The sequence below is a fragment of the Cyphomyrmex costatus genome, unplaced genomic scaffold (assembly GCF_001594065.2).
Source record: "Cyphomyrmex costatus isolate MS0001 unplaced genomic scaffold, Ccosl1.0 scaffold30, whole genome shotgun sequence".
Taxonomy (NCBI): Eukaryota; Metazoa; Arthropoda; class Insecta; order Hymenoptera; family Formicidae; genus Cyphomyrmex; species Cyphomyrmex costatus.
The window spans coordinates 2297109-2317217 of NW_017277125.1; positions in this window are offsets into that span (position 1 = coordinate 2297109).

The following is a 20109-nucleotide window of genomic DNA, read 5'->3' on the forward strand; positions in this document are numbered from 1 at the left end:
GGCCCCGATGGGAACACACGAGGGGGCAACGTGTAGAGCGAAGTGGGCCCCAAAGAGAAACGAGGGAGGGGGAGGCGCGTCCGACCGCAAAAGATCCAAATCGACGGGTAAATACGTTGTTGACTGTGCGGAGAGAAGCCCGAAAGCCAAATGGAATTCGGTTCGGTGATTTAGTGGGCGGTCTTCGGAGACCGCCGGCCGCCACGACTGCCTCTGCTCGCTCGTATCCTTCTTCTACTCTTCTTCACGACCTCTATACTGACATCCTACAGCCGTCGTCGCAGCCGCCCCGCTACCAGCATGAAGAAGCATCGCGATGCAAGGCTGCTACCGTGCGGACACGTGCGTGTCGATTCTTCTCAAGGACTCTCGAATGCGACCCACAAGTTCCGCTTGGAATCGATTGAAAAGCCAGGGGCAATAACACGATAAACTACGCGAATATAAGAGCGAGAAATGGAGAAAGATCGTAAATCGTTAATGGACCAAGAAGCATTTTGGAGAATCATTTGAGAATGTCTACATTATTTTTTTAAAGGACATACTAAAAAAAGGGTTCAATAGCTATTAAATGTTAAAATAATTCTATCGCGAATGTTTGGTTAATATAACCGAAAATAGTTTTACTTTTCTAAATATTTAATAGGTATATTATCAAACATAATAATCAATTATATATTTGATAATACTTATTCAATATTTAAGAAAATAAAATTATTTTTTGTTATGCGCGCGCGCTTATTAACCGAATATTTATTTGGAATTGTTTTATTTTGTTACTCTATCCACATCAAACTTGTATAAGTTTTATTCTTATTAGATTTATTAGTTTTATTCCTTTTGGATTATATTGTAATCTAGTTCCTATCTTTCTTTAAATAATTACAGAATTATTAGTCGTAGAATCCTGTGATATATACATATATAAATATATGTATAAAAGAATGTTTATACTAATATAATTTTAAAGACAAAGAGTGAATATTTCGAAAAGATAATATTTCACAAATATATTGCTGATCTTATTAAAATATTTCTAATTATATTTTATAGAGTTCTAAATCATAAAGTTACCTCAATCAATATTTATCTTTTTTAGAACTTTTTGCAAATAAAAAATTAAAGAGGAATTAATTTAAAAACGCATAATTTCTTTTCACGTATGGCTATGAGTATTTCAAGAACGTTTTATCATTTTTGGATTGGCATAATTCCTATCTAGAGAAACTTGAAACGAAAAATCTCGTTATGCTTTCAAAAGTGACATGAAATTCATGTGCATGTAATAGTGGGTCACGGAAGATATTCCGAAAAGTTGCAGTCATATCTGTGCCGAGCTTCTTGCAACGATAAGAAGAGTTCGGGGAAGCGAACCAATTAGTGTTTTGCTCGGCTAATGAATCGTCGTCCGAACCACTCCTGCTTCTGGTTGCAGGTTGGGTTAGAACTGACGGTATGCCTGGGCTGGTTTAACGGAAGAGAAAGACAGAGAGAAAGAAAGAGATCCAGGTTTGCGAGTGAGGGAGCGAGCGAGTCCACAAGCAAGTCCACGAAGCACAAAGGCCGAGCAACCTCGCCGAAGAAGTGGGTTATTAATTATCAGTACTACCTCTGTCCCATCCTACTCCTTTACAACCGCCAACAGCCATCCTACCTATCTTCTACCGCAGCCTCCCGGCTTGGCTAAGAGTTCTACAAAGATATAGGATAGAAGCGTAAGTACAATGCACATAGTTAACATTTGCATATTATCATTAATTATTCATGGCTTATAAAAATGCTACAATCCTTAAAAGTTCGCGATAATAACTGTAGCAATTATACAGTATTTGCAAATAGACGCCTTAAAGTCGAAAATCAATCTAGAAATAGGATCAAACATTTTTCATTTTACAGGATCAGCGTTGGAGAACACTGAGAATTATGAGAAAACGTTAGAAATAATAAAACCAAGCATATCTCGTTTTACGACTATAAAGAAAAATTTACAGTTGTTTTCAACACTTCTAACACGATATATTCGCGTGCACAGTATGTCCTTTCCGCTCTTCGAGATTACGTTTTATCACCGGATTGCACAATTTCGCCGTTCCGTCGGAGATTAACCGTAAATGTATATGTATATTCGTCCATGCGGCAAGTTGCAGCACGGAAGCATTCCGTAGTGGAAATCGCGATTGCCGCGATGCTCAGAGAAAATGGATACTCGGCAATGTACTTCTTACTAGAAAAATTCGTAGGATACGACTGTACCCTTCGAGGCAGAAGAGATTAAAATTGCGAGAGAGAGAGAGAGAGAGAGAGAAGGAAGAGAAAGAGCGAGGATAGAATCACTAGTGAGCGAGTCGTAGAGGCTGAGAGAGGGACCTTGAACCTTGGAAAGCTCCAATCGCCGTTGCGCGAGTTCGTTTGCCTAGCAAGACGAGATTTATACCTCAATTGCTACGAGCCTCAATCAGGAGTGCGCATACAAATATTAAACGTCACCAATACTCCGAAACGATTAAGTCTATATATACGAGCGTTTGAAACTCACGTGCAATAAAGCGTTATTAATCGAATCAATCTCTAACACCCATCGTAAATACAACTCTCTCAATTATTTTTATTGATCATTATTTATAATTTCCATAAATTAAGGTAAAAGTAGTTCTACGAGTTCGTTCGCGACCGGAATGAGAGTTCAAATAACTCTAGCTTTAAGATCACTCTCTTTCGTGTGTAATTACTCCCCGCAATAAGATCAAACAAAATGTACGACAGTGATGCATTAAGTAGAGTTCAAGCTGTACATTTCATAATAACTGTAACTCGATATCCATGTAACTGACAAACTTGCTTATAAGAAAATTAGCTTGGCGTCGGCACGGGCAACCTGACGTCGTCGATTTGAAAGGGCTGTCTATAGCTGTTATTTCCACTGCGAGCTACCATAATCGAGCGTGTTCACTGATAAAATTTACGAGCGCCCGTATTGTCCTGTCTCAAAACGGTCGATGCGATGACGTACGACAGGTACGATGACACGCGGATTACGAGCGACGTGTGTTGAACACGAAGTATCTTTCGATATGAACACGCATCGGCTGATTGTCTGTCAAGCGAGAAAACTCACTACGCGCGTCTCATAAGAAATATCACGCGTCGACGTGCGTTACGACCATCCTCTAACGCTTTCCGACACTCTTCATTCGAGCGACATATGATCTAGAGTGATACGCAAAAACATTATCAAACGCGGGAATCTCTTCGATCGAGCGCACGTCGGTTCGAAAGTCATGGAATTCGACCCCCCCGGCCGATTGATTAAACGCGATTAAATACTATCGGGATACTATATCGGTGCGCAGATTCCGATTCGCTTATTTGATCACTGTGACGTTATCGCGCATACTCAGTTTCTTGCACGTGATTCGAGTATAGCGGCATAAATATCCCAGGCTAAAAATCGACAAAATTAAATTCTTTCCCGCGCGAATTAGCACGTAATTGTCCGAGAGTTACTACGCGAAACCGTATAATATAAACCAAGGCGATAAGTCAGTCATGGTTGCGAGAAAGACGACATTATGCATTCTAAACTCTGACACTTTCGCCCATCGATCTAACTAATAGCAACCTCTTAGACGATCATAAGGCACTCGTTACCGCCTTTAGGCACTAAAAGTCAACTCTATCGCTATTTACGATCAGTCGAGCAACGATAAAGGCATCGTCCGAAAGATCCTTGAAAAAAATTCCTATTTCGAAGTCAGCGATGAGCAAAAATTTTCATTTCTCTACGTCTCTAAATCGTGACGGCATATATAGTCGTCGGTATGATGTTTAGAATCCCTGCGCTTTCTATTGCTTTTGGAATTACGGACAGTCAACTCTATGAACAATGATGTTCCGTCCCCGGTAGAAAGTTCTCCTAGAGGAGAAACGAATCGAAGCGCACGAGGGTTCGTGAAACCGTTTTAATTGAAGAAATTCCAGATATCGCGACTAAATCCTGGCCTCACACGCCTACCCGTAAGAAACACGGATCAGAAACGATTAATATCGCATTTGCTGACCAATCACGGATGTCCATTCTTGCCTTTGGGCACTGGAGGCGAGCAGCTTGAATGATATTTACGATCGGCGGGGCCCGAGGCTCGGTCGTAGACACCGCGGACCGACTTTCTTAGTCACAATGTAATAATGCGCCTTACGCTCGACGTGCGCACGTTTACGAGGCGTCGTCGAGCGCATTTTACCTCGTAAACGTAGGCGGCAGCACCTGGAGGTAACCTACGGACACGAATTTACGTCCTTTGTTCGGTACTCGACACTTTTCTACGTCTTCGTACCGAGAAGTGGTTTATAGTGCTTCGCAAGAACAATCTCGCGAAACAATTTCTGCATGCGCAATTGAAAGACAGGAAGAAGATGGTGACTTTAACGATCCGAAGACCCAAGAAAAGAACAGAGTCATCGTGTGGCTATCTATTTGGTGACTACTCGACGATTTCTAATCAAAATTACATCTACCGTGTCAGAATGGTCTATAGAACATATGTATATAATCTTGGTGCACATGCTACCTTGAGATAGCGCGTTTTCTGTCTCTCTCTCTCTCTCTTGAAACGATTCATAATCAAAGATGAAACCGTTCGCATTCCTCTTGGAGAGAAACCCTTAAAGTGGCACTTAAACATGCTATTACCCAGTCAATACAAACGGAATGCGAATTGCATTGCCGCATCGTTCATGCACACAGCATTACCGCTTAATTTGAAGGTTCCCGGTTAATTTTAGCAGCAAAATGTGACCAAGATATTCAGCGTACAAACTACGTAACGATCGAAACAATCAAGGGAAAGGTGGAACCGTGAAGCGGTAAAGGGACAAGGGGTGGATATAGGATGAAGAAGGGCTATACCGTGTGCGTACCGTGGCTGCCGAACCCGGAGGGCACTCATTCTCTTAATCTGATCGCTTAGCCCCGGTTATTATGCTATTACGCCGTATGACTTGACGGGTTCGAAGGCAATTATCGGCAGTTAGATTTCCAGGCACACCGTACCGTGGACAATGGTCGGTGAAAGGCGAAGGTTCGATCGATATCTCGCACGGGCAATGTGAGCCACTGCCGTTGTTGCTGTTGCTGCTGCTTTCCGGCGTGGTCGTTGCCGTTGCCGATAGCTGCCGCCGCAGCAATTGCTGATGCTGCCGATCCGTGATTGCCATAGGCTGTCCGCCGCTCCGTGTGCGGCCGTCGCGATTACTAGCTCTGGAGAAGCGGCGCTGATCGGAAGATCGAGATGAAATCTCTTGTTGGACGCTTAAGTCTTAAGTCGGTAGGATAAACAACTGACTAGTAACTTGAGGCAAGAGAAATAATTTGACAGATAAAATGTAATCATAATAAAAGTCATAATAAATAATTATTATGGTAGTTAGTATTCTTTTTGTAAAGTTACATATGTGACTTTACTTTCTAAATTTCTCAGAGTGAAATTTTACTCGAAAAATGGAGCACTAAGAAAAATTTCTTGTTAAAAATAAATTAATCGATAGATTTTAATCATATCGATCAGAATTCTAAATCAAAATAATCAGATGTAGGCAACCATGATGACTGGAATTTTCATTGATGTAATCAAAATCTAATTGGTTTGTAAAATTTCAGTCAGAAATTTTTTTTCAAAGATTACCAAATAATTGTCACAATTTTCATATTGATTTACAAATTTTTATTCGTTTTTTTTACAATTATAATTTGCCTTGCTTCCGGAAAATCGTATTACTTGATTAATTCAACTTTATAACTGTCAAGCTATTTCACTTTCTCGCCGAACAACGAAAAAATGACTATATCATCTAATTTGTTTGTTACTTATTGACCATTTGTTAATCTTACACTTTTTTTACCGAAGAATTCAGATATAATTATTTGACATATTACGCGGTTCGGATTTGACTCTTCTTGTCAGCTTTCTCACTCCACTTATTCAATAACTGTTATACTGTTTTTTTATCATTTATTTTTCTACGATTTTATTTTATATATTGTACGTCAACACCACCAAAAAAAAATTCTGTGAGTTTGAAACGCGTACGGGGGGGGGTCTTGTTTATCAAGTTACATAATATTTAAATTAATTTTTAATATCTTGATTATACTATTTGTTCGTTTATTGCCTTTATCCTTACTTGTTCAAACTGATATGCTTTATATCACTGTGACAATTGGAAACAGTGCATGTGTCAAGCAAGAAGTTAAAGTTTGATAAACGAGTCATATCTGATCATCGTCTCATCGTCGTGTCAACATTATTGATTGAGTCAATACTACAATATAGAGAAATATCAGCAATGCTTCTTCGAGAAACTGCTAAGAATGTACATATATCAAGTTTAAATATTTTTTTAGGTTAAGACTTCTGATCTCATTTTGAAATTATCTTGATAAATGTTTTACTTTGAACAAATAAAGTATTTCCTATGGTTGGTTTAAATATTTACTCTTATAAAAAAAATGAAGTATTCACTCTATTCCTACTCAGAACACTAATCATTCATAGAAAGTTTAGTTCGTATTTCCAATGTGCCGAGAATATTTCAGAGCAGTAAAAGAATTTTTACAGAATGTTCAAATTTTAATAAAACGTTCAGAATAGTAGATGAACATTTCTCGTATATATAACGGAAATCACTCACCTGCGAGCAACACGCATCCCCACCGCCGACAGAGAACCGCGGCGGAGATGCATTAACTCGTACATATAAGATCACATAGGAGAGAATATAAAGAGCGCAGCATTTCGCTTTGTGAAATAAACTCCCAAAATTGTAGTCTAGGATAAAAGTAAAAAATATGTGCTTTACAATACAAGTTTATTTAAAAATTTATTCCGGGACTTGGAAACCGGGATTTCTAGGAAAATTATAATTTTGCAGAATATATATGGAACATTCTCCGAATATGTAACGATATATAAATGGAATATTTAACGATTATTTGAATATTGTTCTTACATTCTAAAAATATTTCTGAATATTCCAGAATACTGTAAAAAAAAAAATATTTCAGGAATATATTTAACGTTAACTGGGCAAAGACTTTCTTTACTATCGATTAATAAGTTATTATTGATCGAAATTTCATTCTAAACAATTTAGAGAGTAAAAAAATAGAATACCTATACAGAGAATTTCTAAAAGATTTCTTTTCCCCTCCCACAGACGGATATAATAAAACGCATTAAGAAACTATATCGTCAGTTAGGGAGACCGTGATTTCACTAATCGCGCTTATTTCACGCTTCCTTGGCGAACTGCGAAACGACTCAATCGCCCCCCCCATCGCATTGGTGCATCGCGATAACGCTGCCAATGAGCAAAGATTCACGACGTTAGACACGTGCGTAGAACGGACGGTATACGCACGTGGCACTAAGTCCGCGCGCATTCGTAGCCTCAAGTCCCACTTGCTAAGTCTGATATAAATGACGCTCTCCTCTGCCCTTTTCCTTGTCGGCCATTCGTCGCGGAGGTCGATGGTCACTGATCGTTAACGGTCGTCCCGCAGGAATAATTAAATGCCTCCTCCTTTCACGGTGGATAGAGACAATGGGCGTCGTGTTAAGATACGTTACGTCGGCGGCGAGATTATATAGCGGGTATAGCGTGAGTTCCCGCTCTCTTCCCTCCGTTATCGCCGTGTCGACATCGGCGGGCGCACGTTCGTGATTCGAGATGCCCCCCCGCGGACCGGTTGCATCGGCACGACCGAGTTAATCCGCGGCGACGGCTGTACGCGTGTAGATTGAACGCGGGCGCGCCGCTCTCGGCAATCGAACAATCGCGCGGATCCGAATACTCTCCCGGGACCGGCAGGAAGAGTCGTTTGTTTTCAGCCACCAAGCCCATTTTGTGTTTCGCGCTCGAGTTGCGGTTCGCAATCAAATCCCTGTCGAGGACTTTGTCGTTTGACGCCCGTTGACGACCAGCATCCATTTTCTATGACTCGCGGACAATCGCAGGCGATGACGGTTGCGCAAACGCGACAGCCTACTCTTTTTTTTTTTTTTTTTTTTTTTTTAACTACTTTAACTCTTGAACCAGAAAAAAAAACTGTGAAAAAGATTAATTTAATAATTTCGAAAGAATACGCCATATTTCAAATTATTCGGAACTTTTATCATATTATATAATATGAGAGCAATTTGAAAACTTTGCGGCCTAATAATGAAAGCATACAACTTTTTAATTACTTTTTTTTTTCAATATATGATTTCCCCCAACTTTTTGGTGCTCAACTTCATCTAACGATTTACAGTGCTTTTATGCTATACAGAAATCGACTTTTTAAAATTCCTCTAAAGCTGTTTATTGTAGCTATCGTTATTTTTTGCGTTTGTATACAATGATACACTATCACCCAGTACATTTTTCATCTTCTTAAAAATTTCAATTGATGTTGAACCTTTTTTAACAAAAAAAAAAATTTAATCGCACACAGTACACACAATGTTTGATATATTCATTTCCAATATAATTTCGTTTGAATTAACTTTTACAATATTCTATTTTAACAGAACAATTTCAAACTTTAAAGCTACATATAAAATAGATGTCACTTTATCATGCGGCTCGATAATATTTCAAATATTACTACCATTTATAATTACACAAGAGTCATTAAGTTTTCAAATTGTCCTCGTACATTTATATTTCTACATTAAATAAAAATACATTATTATTAATAACTCATTTATATGTATAATTATATATTAAGATTAATTACATCATTTTACAACATAACTACATATGATAGCAATGTGATCGTTCTTTTAACTTAATAAAGATAAAGATTTTAGAAAAAGCAATCATGATGACATTAGCTTTTCCTTACAGCAATCAGCAGCGACGTTGAGTGAAAGTTTTCAAAGGCTATATTAAATCAAATCTAAACCTGTTTTATGATCTCCTAATAATTAAACATAGGACCATTAAACACGTAAGATTCTTAAGTCCGTAATGCGACGGTGATATCTGGGACGACAGCAAAAGGGACTCGCTCTCGAGTTTCGACTGGCGCAGAATGAGAGTAAATTGCATTTCAACTTCATTGTTCTCTACCGATTCACAATGCCGACCGGAAGTCGGTCGATAATGGGGTCCGTAGAAGAGAGCAGCGCACTTGTCGCAATAAAACTCTCCGGACACTCCCCCTACTCCCCACTATTTTGCTATGTACTCCGATCATCTTAACTACCAGACAGGACATTCACACCAAGTGAGAGAGAAAGAGACAGAGAGAGGAAAGAGAGAGAGAGAAAGAGTAAGAGAGGAAACTCATCTCTCTTCATCTACCCATTCTTATTCAGCTACTCTATCTTATTCCTCCTATTCCACGAACATAATTTTTCATATTTCACAATACGCAAACAAACTAATGCTTTTTATACAGTTTCTTTTGACTTTTATCGAAGATAAATAACACGGTCGTGTTTCTACATAGATACACATACCTTTCAAAACATGAATTATTCTTATTCTTATACCTTTAAGGCCCCGGTTCCACCACCAATGTAAGATTTACTCTTTTATCTTTTTCTAATTTTGAGAATAAGAAAACACTTACACTGGTAAAACCAGCTCTAAGTCTACTTATACATAACTTCTTTTTCATTTCCTAACGAATAAAGATATTCTGTAATAACCAGAGTAGTATTTCAACGGCTATTGAACACAAAGTGGGGTCCACCACTTCATTGGAAACCCTGACCTTTATCCGCGCGTCTCAAAGCATCGTTCTCGCGCGGCGGTACGTACGGTAACGATTATCCTGATCGCGGGATTAAGGGCCGCGGCTTGTCGTGCCGAGGTTGAGCTACGGCATGATCCTACGGCTTAAGGCCGTTTGTCTGTCGGCGCGGCGGCTGAATTTAATCGTCTGAAACGTACCGCGCTCTCGGGAGCAGCGAACGCCACTGGAATCCTTCCTGTCAGATGACGAGACGTTAAACGGTATCCCTGGAGGTATTACCAGTCCCGGGTACGGAACGCACGAAGGAAGGAGGCGGGCGCGCGCAAAGGACCGAAGACGAAGAGTAACATCTCACCGTACGTCTCTCCGTCGCCGCTACGAATGTCCCGTGAGTTCAAAACAAACGTCTCCGGGAAGGATGTCATCAGACAAGACGTGATAAACGTCGTGGCGCGTCTGGAAATATGAGAGTGCCATGCGAAACCCGTAAAGTCGCCAAGTAATTTTGATCGCGATGTGACGCACAGCGCCGCCCGTTAAAACGTATCGCATCCTGTTATGTCCGCTCGCCATGATGATCGTATCTTGAAATGCGTATCTTTTTTTTTTCTCTCTCTTTATTTTCTTTTTTTTTTTCCTCCAAATTTGTTGGTTATGTCGTAAATGCGTAGATACGTGACGGTGCGTCGCGCAAGGCGAATTTCCGTTATCGCGCGTATCATTACGAGGATTATTAGATTTAGAGAAAGCTATAAAACAAAAGCGTAATACCACGAAGCTGTAAAATACAGTGTTTAACTATATCTGTACCTCCGCGTGTTCTCCAGCTAACGATTAATGGGCGCATAAAAATTATATATGACCCAGTTCCATTAATATAAGATTAATTTTAATCTCGGTTCAATTTACTCTTATCGTTTTCTAATTTTCTAAGAATTAAAAAAAGATAAAGAATAAGTTAAACCGAGATTAAAATTAATCTTACAAGTTAAGATTAAAGGTAATCTTAATAAGAGAACACGAAAATCACATAAATAAACACACCAATTAGAATTTTGTAATTACTGATTACAGACTTAAGACTTCACATGAATTCAACTGGGATAATATTAAACTTTCGGACGAGAAAATATTAAATAAGAGATTATTAGATTAACATCGATTTATATCCATAAGTAAATAAATGATTTTAATTTGCAAAATGACACTAATTCACTTGATTCGACATATTTTGATGTATTTACAAACTCTCGATGTTTCCTCTCTTTATATTTGTTACTCGAAGTTACATACATATATCATACAATTATAATGTCTTTATTGTTGATGTACTTTCATACATTAATTAGTTAAACGGTTTATACAAGAAATGAGATTGCTGATTCGATATAACTATTATTTAATAAAAAATTGTTTAATTTATAGTTTAATTGCTCATTCGATTTTTATGAAGGATAATGTAAACTCATTTGATTTATAATGTACGGAGTTCCACTAGTCCATACATATCTGAAGAATTTAATCAATATTGACTCTGTGTTAGTACCTTGTACCTGCGATTACTTCAATTTTCATGTAAAAAATTCAACGTACCACGTACGATATTATTCGTTAATTATTGAGGGTGACTTAAAAACGTGGGGTCGAAACATCTAAAACTGTAAAATTTCAATAAAAGATTTGAATTATACATAAATATCTGGTATCGACTTCGATTGACATTTTTAGATATGATTTATAAGTAGCAAGCAAATCAATAATTTGGATTTGATACTTATTATTATTACCTTAAACGACGTCTACAATGAATATTTTAAAGCGTAAATCTTAAGCTTAAACCCTAAACTGTAAAAAAATTGATGAACAATCACAATCGAATATATGAGGAGAATAATCAACTATGATTGACCAATTTTTACGGTGTAATGCTTAAAGTTAAGTTTCACGCCTTAAAATCTCATTGTAGACAGCAACTTTACAGTCTCTACTGTGATTGACCGAGATTGAATTTCTAAGTTTTTTTGTACGCCTTCAGAAACGATCGAGGCTTGCGAGGATCGCCTTTTGGAAACACATGGCAACTTAAAGCGCGATGCTCCCACACTCGCGCGAAATGACTCAGGCGACGGATGTAAGATCCACGTGGCTTCCTAGAGAGATCAACGTATCGTCGGAGTTCACGAAAGGATTCGCTTGTAACGTATCACCTGGGTCATGGTGAATACGACGGTGTCCTCCAGCGGGTCGCGCGGAATGCCGAGCCGTGTGCTGCGTCCTCACATAAACGACAGCGAAGAAGAAGGTTGAGGATATGCGCGCGACGGCACCTACGCGGCTTAACCTCGCACACGTACGTGCGACGTAGGATGGCCAGGCTTTATTTGAGGAACGTGCCGCGGGAACATCCCGAGAAGCTTTTCGGGTAAAAATAGCGGAAATTGCATCTCGACGGGGTGGTGGATGAAGCCCAGTCGCCAGTCTGTACGTGACAGTCGCGCCGCGCCACCTCGCACGCGGGGGACAGACTGACACCTTGTGTCCTGTATACTGTCGTATATTTGGATGCTATGTTGACTCTTTACAGCTGTTACCTACGTACGCGGACGACGATATTTTACCACTCCATCCAAACTGAGATAAAACTAAAGCCCGACTTCTTTTTGCATCGCGTAGCTTCCGTGATGTGGTGTGCGGAATGTGCACACGTTCTGCTAAAACCTTCTCATCTAATACATACATATATATATATATATATATGTGTATAAAGGTGTCATTCAGTAATTCTCTCACATTTCTTACGGAAAATCCAAGTGATCTCTCTCCTGCGATAATTAATTAAATGTCATCTTGGATACTCTTTCTAAAATAATGTTTGGTTTATTGGGAAAGCTATTGGCATTTCCTTATTACAGCTGATAAGATTAAGTCGAAGAAAGTCAAGAGTTTTCATCCGTGAAACTGCAACTCGCGATTTAGTTATCTTGAGAGACGATTCGGCGCTTAAGAACGAAGCGTCACTCCACGCTCCGAAAGTTTCGAACAAACTCGATAGTGACAACGAGTGCCATCGGAGAATTCGTCTTTTCAACGCGCTCGAGTTTTCCACTGAATAAATTCAACGTTATCATCGTCAGCAAAATTGCCGAAGGGGAGAACGCGCTCTCCGCTGATTGTTCGCTCGCGCGGGCAGGAATTCAGATTTCTTAATCCATAATGCATGAACCGTTTAAGGAGCGCTTAGCCGAGGACGTAAACTAATGTAGCGGATTGCCGAGCATTGGGATGAAAATATCGCTCGGTTTCCGCGAAACTTGTTTCTCTTCGCGCGGGCGCTACGGGCTTCGCATGGCAATCCCAGGCTTGGCGCGTGATCCAAGACTCACGAAGACCGGAGGAAAAAAGAAGTAACGGGTGGGTGAGAGGAGCGCGCATTGTTGGCCATGAGATTGCAGCGTCATGGGTCTCGAAACCGCTCGTAAAATTGCGAATGGCCAGAGAGCGAGAGTGTCGACGAGAGAACGACGGGGGAAGAGGGGAGAGAAAAGCCCGACGTATCTATTGGATAGGCAAGATCGATGCCAGTCCAGACAGGACATTCCGTGTACCTGGTACGTGAATTCTCCTTCGAGTTCGAGCGTATGCGAGTAAATACCTCCCACGCGCGTACATATACAGATAATGATACATCCGCGTATCTTGCCGCGAGTACAAGTCTAGATACCTACGCCGTCGGTACTCGAGGAGCGAACGTAATCGCGTTGTGTAAACGATTTTCTGCTCGATGTGTTCGCCGGCATTGCCGGACACGGGTTTCGTGCGGTTACTAGACGCGTGCAGGCTCGTCTTTATCGGGTTTCAAAAGAAACACGGTGTCGATCGTAAAGGATATTGAGTGCTCGATGCTTTTTAAGGGATAGCTTTATCGTCATTTAACCTTTGGCTTCTACTATATGCTTCACTAGAATGAAACAGGAGTTAATGTAATGAAAATATAAAGATCGCCCTCTTGTGAAACTGAAACTACCGGATAATTAAATAGTGTTTTAAAAAAAGATATATTATAACTATCATGTATCTCTTTGTCGATGTAAAATAAATATTCTAATCAAACGTCTATTTTTATTCTCACAAATAGAAAAGTTCGGTGGAAAAAATATTCTAAAATCAATTTTCTAAAAGACGTCATCTCTCGATATGTGAATTAAATGTAAATTCAAAGAAATCAATGTAAAACATTCAATATATTATAATAAAAGTTACACACACTTCAGTTATAATTATTTTTATATCAATCTAACTAAAGTCTCGACAAAAAACGATCCACTTCTGATATAACATGACTGGTAAATCGTTCGTAATTTTCTGCACGCGCGCGATATCTTTCCGTAATATCTTAAAATTTCCGTATATCTTGCGCGCGAATGTAAATGAACGGATCCTCGTAGTAAAAGTGTAGATGTGTACCACCCCGTCGAATACGAACTGCGCCGAATAACGGGACTATCTACGAAACAGACATGTAATTTTCATATCTAAACCGTCCCAGCTTCGTGTTCAATGTGCTAAGTGGTCTTGTCCGGCGTGTTCTCTCGCGTGGTACTAGAGACCGCCGACAATCGTCTTTATTAGCGCTTAGTCAAGGTGAGAGACATCAAACAGCGAAAATTTCTTAAAAGAGGGTACGCGTCGATATTCTAATTATACAATACGAATCGCGTGAGAAGCCGCCATTAAGCGCTCGCACACAGAATCTCTTTCGTGGCAAACTATCGTAAACACGAATACGTTCATCATTTTCACGCGCGTGTGCGTAATTACATTCGTGTAGACAGGCGCGCGGCTTTTCCCTGTTTCTTCAGTATTACTATCAGACAGACGGATCGTAATAATTCAGACAGCTAGGTACTATTTATACAATGTGTTGAGATATACCAACAATCATATATATTCAAGATTATTCCAATCAAACAATTACAGTAGTGATAAGATACACGGAAAAGATATTACAAGATATAATATTTTCTGTAGTTATCCTAAAACATACTAACAAATATTATAATATTTTTAGTACAAAGATATTTTATAAAAATATATTTTTATCTCTGAAAGTATTTTATATATTATAAAAGGATTGTTGCAATCTCATTCGAATATATTTTTATGTTATAACTTAAAACACTCACAAATCCCACTAAAATAAGCATCTTTATACAATCTGTAAGTGTAGTAATTTTTTTTACGTGTTGGGGTATGTTAAGTTAGCACCCCAACTATAGTACTCAGGAGTTCTGATTAGAGTTCCCACTTCCTTTTGACGAGACGAAGAGTTCCCTATAGTTAATAACAAGAGTTCCGCTCAATAAACATTTTTTTTACATTTTTTAAAAATGGGGTGCTAACTTTTTATCGAATTTCGAGGTGGAATAGTTCTGAGCGGCTTAATAGCTTCAATTTGCGATTGCCTAGAGTTCCTGATATGTAAAAAAAATTTTCGAATAATAAAAAAAAATTAAAAATTTTTTTTAAATTAATTTTTAGATACAATAGTTCTGACGATAATTCCTGCTTCTTTTTGACGATACGAAGAGATCTCTATGATTTTTAATGACCTATGCGCTTAATAATCATTTTTTAATAGGTAATTTTGTAAAAATGGGGTGCTAACTTTTTAACGAAATTCAAGGTCGCATAGTTCTGATCAGCTTAATAGAAGTATTTTGTGAATACCTACAGTTCTTGATACATAAAAAACATTTTTGAAATATAATAAAGTTTAAAAAAAATAGTGAAAATCTTTGAAAATTTTTTTGAGAGTACCGAGTAGTTCTGAGTAGCGTTTCTTATAGTACTCGACGAGTTCTACAGAAAACTGTAAGGTGAAAAAGCGATTGGACCAACGGTTTGCAAGATACAGCGACATTTGTCGGAAGATCAATAATTTTTAAAGCGAGTATATCTCGGAAACCGTTGGTCCAATCGCTTTGAGCCCTGATACTTTTCGACAGAACTCACCGAGAACTGTCCAAAACTCCGATCAGAACTACTCGGTACTCCCAAAATTTTGACTTCAAATTTTTTTCCAAGTCCCACGTCGGAAAATTTTTTGAGAGTACCGGGTAGTTCTGAGTAGCGTTTCTTATAGTACTCGACGAGTTCTATCGAAAACTATAAGGTGAAAAAGCGATTGGACCAACGGTTTGCAAGATACAGCGACATTTGTCGGAAGATCAACAATTTTTAAAGTGAGTATATCTCGGAAACCGTTGGTCCAATCGCTTTGAGCCCTGATACTTTTCGACAGAACTCACCGAGAACTATCCAAAACTCCGATCAGAACTACTCGGTACTCCCAAAATTTTGACTTCAAATTTTTTGAGTACCGGGTAGTTCTGAGTAGCGTTTCTTATAGTTCTCGACGAGTTCTATCGAAAACTGTAAGGTGAAAAAGCGATTGGACCAACGGTTTCCGAAATATACTCTAAAAATTGTTGATCTTCTGACAAATGTCGCTGTATCTTGCAAACCGTTGGTCTAATCGCTTTTCCACCTTACAGTTTTCGATAGAACTCGTCGAGTACTATAAGAAACGCAACTCAGAACTACTCGGTACTCTCAAAAAAATTTTCAAAGATTTCTAATACTTTTTTTAAATTTTATTATTCTTCAAAAATGTTTTTTATGTATCAAGAACTCTAGGTATTCACAAAATACTTCTGTTAAGCTGATCAGAACTATGCGACCTTGAATTTCGTTAAAAAGTTACCACCCCGGCCATTTTTAAAAAATTATTAAAAAATGATTATTAAGCGCATATGTCATTAAAAATCATAGAGAACTCTTCGTATCAAAAAGAAGCAGAAATTATCATCAGAACTATTGTATCTAAAAATTAATTTTTCAAAAATTTTTAATTTTTTTTTTATTATTCGAAAATTTTTTTTACATATCAGGAACTCTAGGCAATCGCAAATTGAAGCTATTAAGCCGCTCAGAACTATTCCACCTCGAAATTCGATAAAAAGTTAGCACCCCATTTTTAAAAAATGTAAAAAAAATGTTTATTGAGCGGAACTCTTGTTATTAACTATAGAGAACTCTTCATCTCGTCAAAAAGAAATGGGAACTTTAATTAGAACTCCTGAGTACTATAGTTGGGGTGCTAACTTAACATACCCTACGTGTTGTACGTTTTATTATCCGGAAATTATTATAATAATGACGCTGCATTCAAAGAAAAATTAATACATTGAGAGAAGTACTAAATAAAAGAAAAAAAGAATAAAATCTATTCAATTATGCTTCAGTCATTTGTAAACTAATTTAGAATTGTTGATTTAACACTCTCAATTTGTTTTTAAATGTTTGAAGCGAAACTGACAGCGATTTTGTAATAATATGGATAAAGATAGAATCATTTTAATAAGAACGTTACGATATACGTATTCTTGCTTTACAAGAAAATGTTGCAAACAGAAATATATTTTCTATCTATAATTTACGCTTCTCCGTATAATTTTTAAAATTACAGTTGCTTATATTAATTACTTTTAATGGAATCGGACGCTAGTCGGAAGAATGTACGAATCTGAAAATTAGCCGTCCGATCAGGTTTATCTCTGGCGATACGACCGTAAAGCACGACGTGGCCGACGTCTGTAAGGATCGTTTCAGTCCCTCGGACTGGAGATCCACGAGTTTTGTGCCGTTTTTCGCCTCATCGGAGAGGAAAAAAGTCGTATGGACGGCTGTCCCGAGCGCGTTCCACACGGAGTAATTTCGCTAATGGTCTTGAATTGCGACGGCGCGGCACGGCGCGGCGCGTCGCGTCGCGTCGGCTCGTTCCCTGCTCATTCGACCCCGGTCCACCGCCGGACTCCAGCGGCGGCAGAGGTAATTCGCCGCTGGAAATTCGGAAATTAAATTGGTACCTACGACGAGGCTCCTTTTAATGCGCGTAATTACGTGATTACACCGTGGAGGGGTTCGAAACGGTTTGAACTTGGCGGCTCGCATTAAAGTATATCGCCGCGGTGTCGAGCAGGATGAAGGAGAGAGGCAGAGAAAAGAGAGATAGGCACAGAGAGAACGAGGGTTCATAAATTTGTGTGCGTGAGTTATAACGAGAGGAAACATGGCTTATGCGTTACGAAAACAGGACGTGAACGCCAATCGTGTGGGCGATTTTTAAATATGATGCGAATGTATGCCTGACTTAAAATACAGTTCTTGTCATACCTTTCATAAGGAAATGATTACTCAATAAATGCAAGTCTTAAAAATGTATTAAATATTTTCATGTATCAATCTGTGATCTTATTGGGAAATAATTTGAAAAAATGCAAAACTACATAATTCAAGAAAAATTAGTACATTGTGTAACGAGTGGGGGTTAGTTGTTTATAGCACGGGATGGGCGCGAGCGAAGCGAGGATCCCTAGTATTCCGTACGAACGTCCTCAGCCTTCAGTTTAGACTACCAAGGCCTTAGTAATATTCTTCGGAATAATTATATTAGTAAGAACAATAATTATATTAGTAGAAATGCGATTAATAGATACACGAAGAGCTACTGCCTATCAACTAAAAAATACATCGTATAATAAAATTTACACACTTTTGAACGTCGTGTCCGCGAATAACATCAGGGGGGCACGTGTGCATCAGATTTTCAAGCACCACGGATACATTCCACGAACAAGTTCTCACTTCGTCACAATACTGACATTCATTTGTTTTTAGCACATCATGTGCGCTGGAATCGGAGCGATAAATTGCGGCGTATGTCTGAACGGCGGCTGAGGAACAGCGGCGATTAATTGCTCCCGTCTGTGTGGCACTTAACGAGTAACGGCAATGAGTAACTCTCGCATAATATTAGCCATTAATTGCAACATTTGTTTTATTAAACGACGTGCTATCCGTTTAACGATACGTGCGATACGTTACACTGCGTACGATTAGCGTCACGGTATGCAATGGCGTGCAATCAATTATATTCCTGGATAAGCCAACATAGACGGATATTTTTTTTTAATTAGATGAGAACATTTATGCTTTCACGGTGCAAGATTACCGTGTTACGCCATTATAGCCACTCGAGGGAAAATCATGCTTGAAAGATCTTTGTAGCTCAAAACCTGGTTGATTCTATCAGGATGTGTGTCGCAAACTGGTTCGAAATGAGAAAAGAAATTCCGAACAGATAAGAACAAAATACTGAAATGTCTAAAAATTTAGATAGATATCTGAAAATAATTTCGTTGGATTACAAAGTAATTACGTAGGAATCTTAAGTATTGTGAATAACGCTACAAAAAATTTTCACATTCAACTGTAGTTTATGCGTCCTACATAATTATTTTGATAACAAAATTATTTTCAAATCTGATCTAAATTGTTAGGTATTCCTGCAAAACCGTCTTTCAAGTGAAAGATCTAATCATAATCTTGAGCCTTGAACTTTGTGTCACTTTTACTGCATAAATATCAAGAAAAAAAGTAACTTTAATCCTGTTATTCCTATTATAATACATTACTTAGTATTGCTTCGTAATAAACTGTATTTCTAATATTGTTTCTTCTTATAAGTACATACATATAAACCGTTTAGGAAATGATAAAATAATTTCCTAATTTAAGATGAATAAAAATAACTTGAGACGGGCACATGAACATGTGGCAGCGAAGGATGCTATTGTCATTTACGACAGGAATATATGAATACCGAAGTGAATGCAGAGATGTCGGGCGATATTATCTCGTGGCGTTCGTAATGATAAATCCCAACGATGTATTTTGACTTCTGGTACCGCCCCATCATAAGCCGGAAAATATAATGCTATGTGATTTACAATTCGGGTAACTGGCCAAGTTATCTCTTTCTCTTTGTCCCCTTTCCCTCTCCTCTCTCTGTCTGTGTCTCGGCGAGCAGTCTATTACTGTCAATGAAACGCAAACACCAGCGCGAAATACGTCTCGGCCGCGCGCGGTGAGGTAGAAAATCCGTAGACGAGTAACTCGCAATAAGAAATGCCATAAACTTTCATTTCCTTCCACGGATGTCACGTTGCGTCATTGTGTTATGTCGTCGTGTCACTGTGACTTTTCGCATCCGTGTTCGAAAACTCCCGACGAAGAGATAAATTTCGAGGAGCGAGCCGCCAATGTGCTCTGTTCGACGAATTATCATATCTCAAGACAGAATACATACTTTATGAATTATTATTTATAGCGGAAGTATGACTTTTTGCCACGGCGGTCGAGTGAGAGACCGAGGAGAGCTAAAGAGATAGTATATATCTTCGCGCGCACTGGAATGAATACTTGGTTGTCACCGGCAGAAATAGTTTCACGTACGGAGGCTTTTA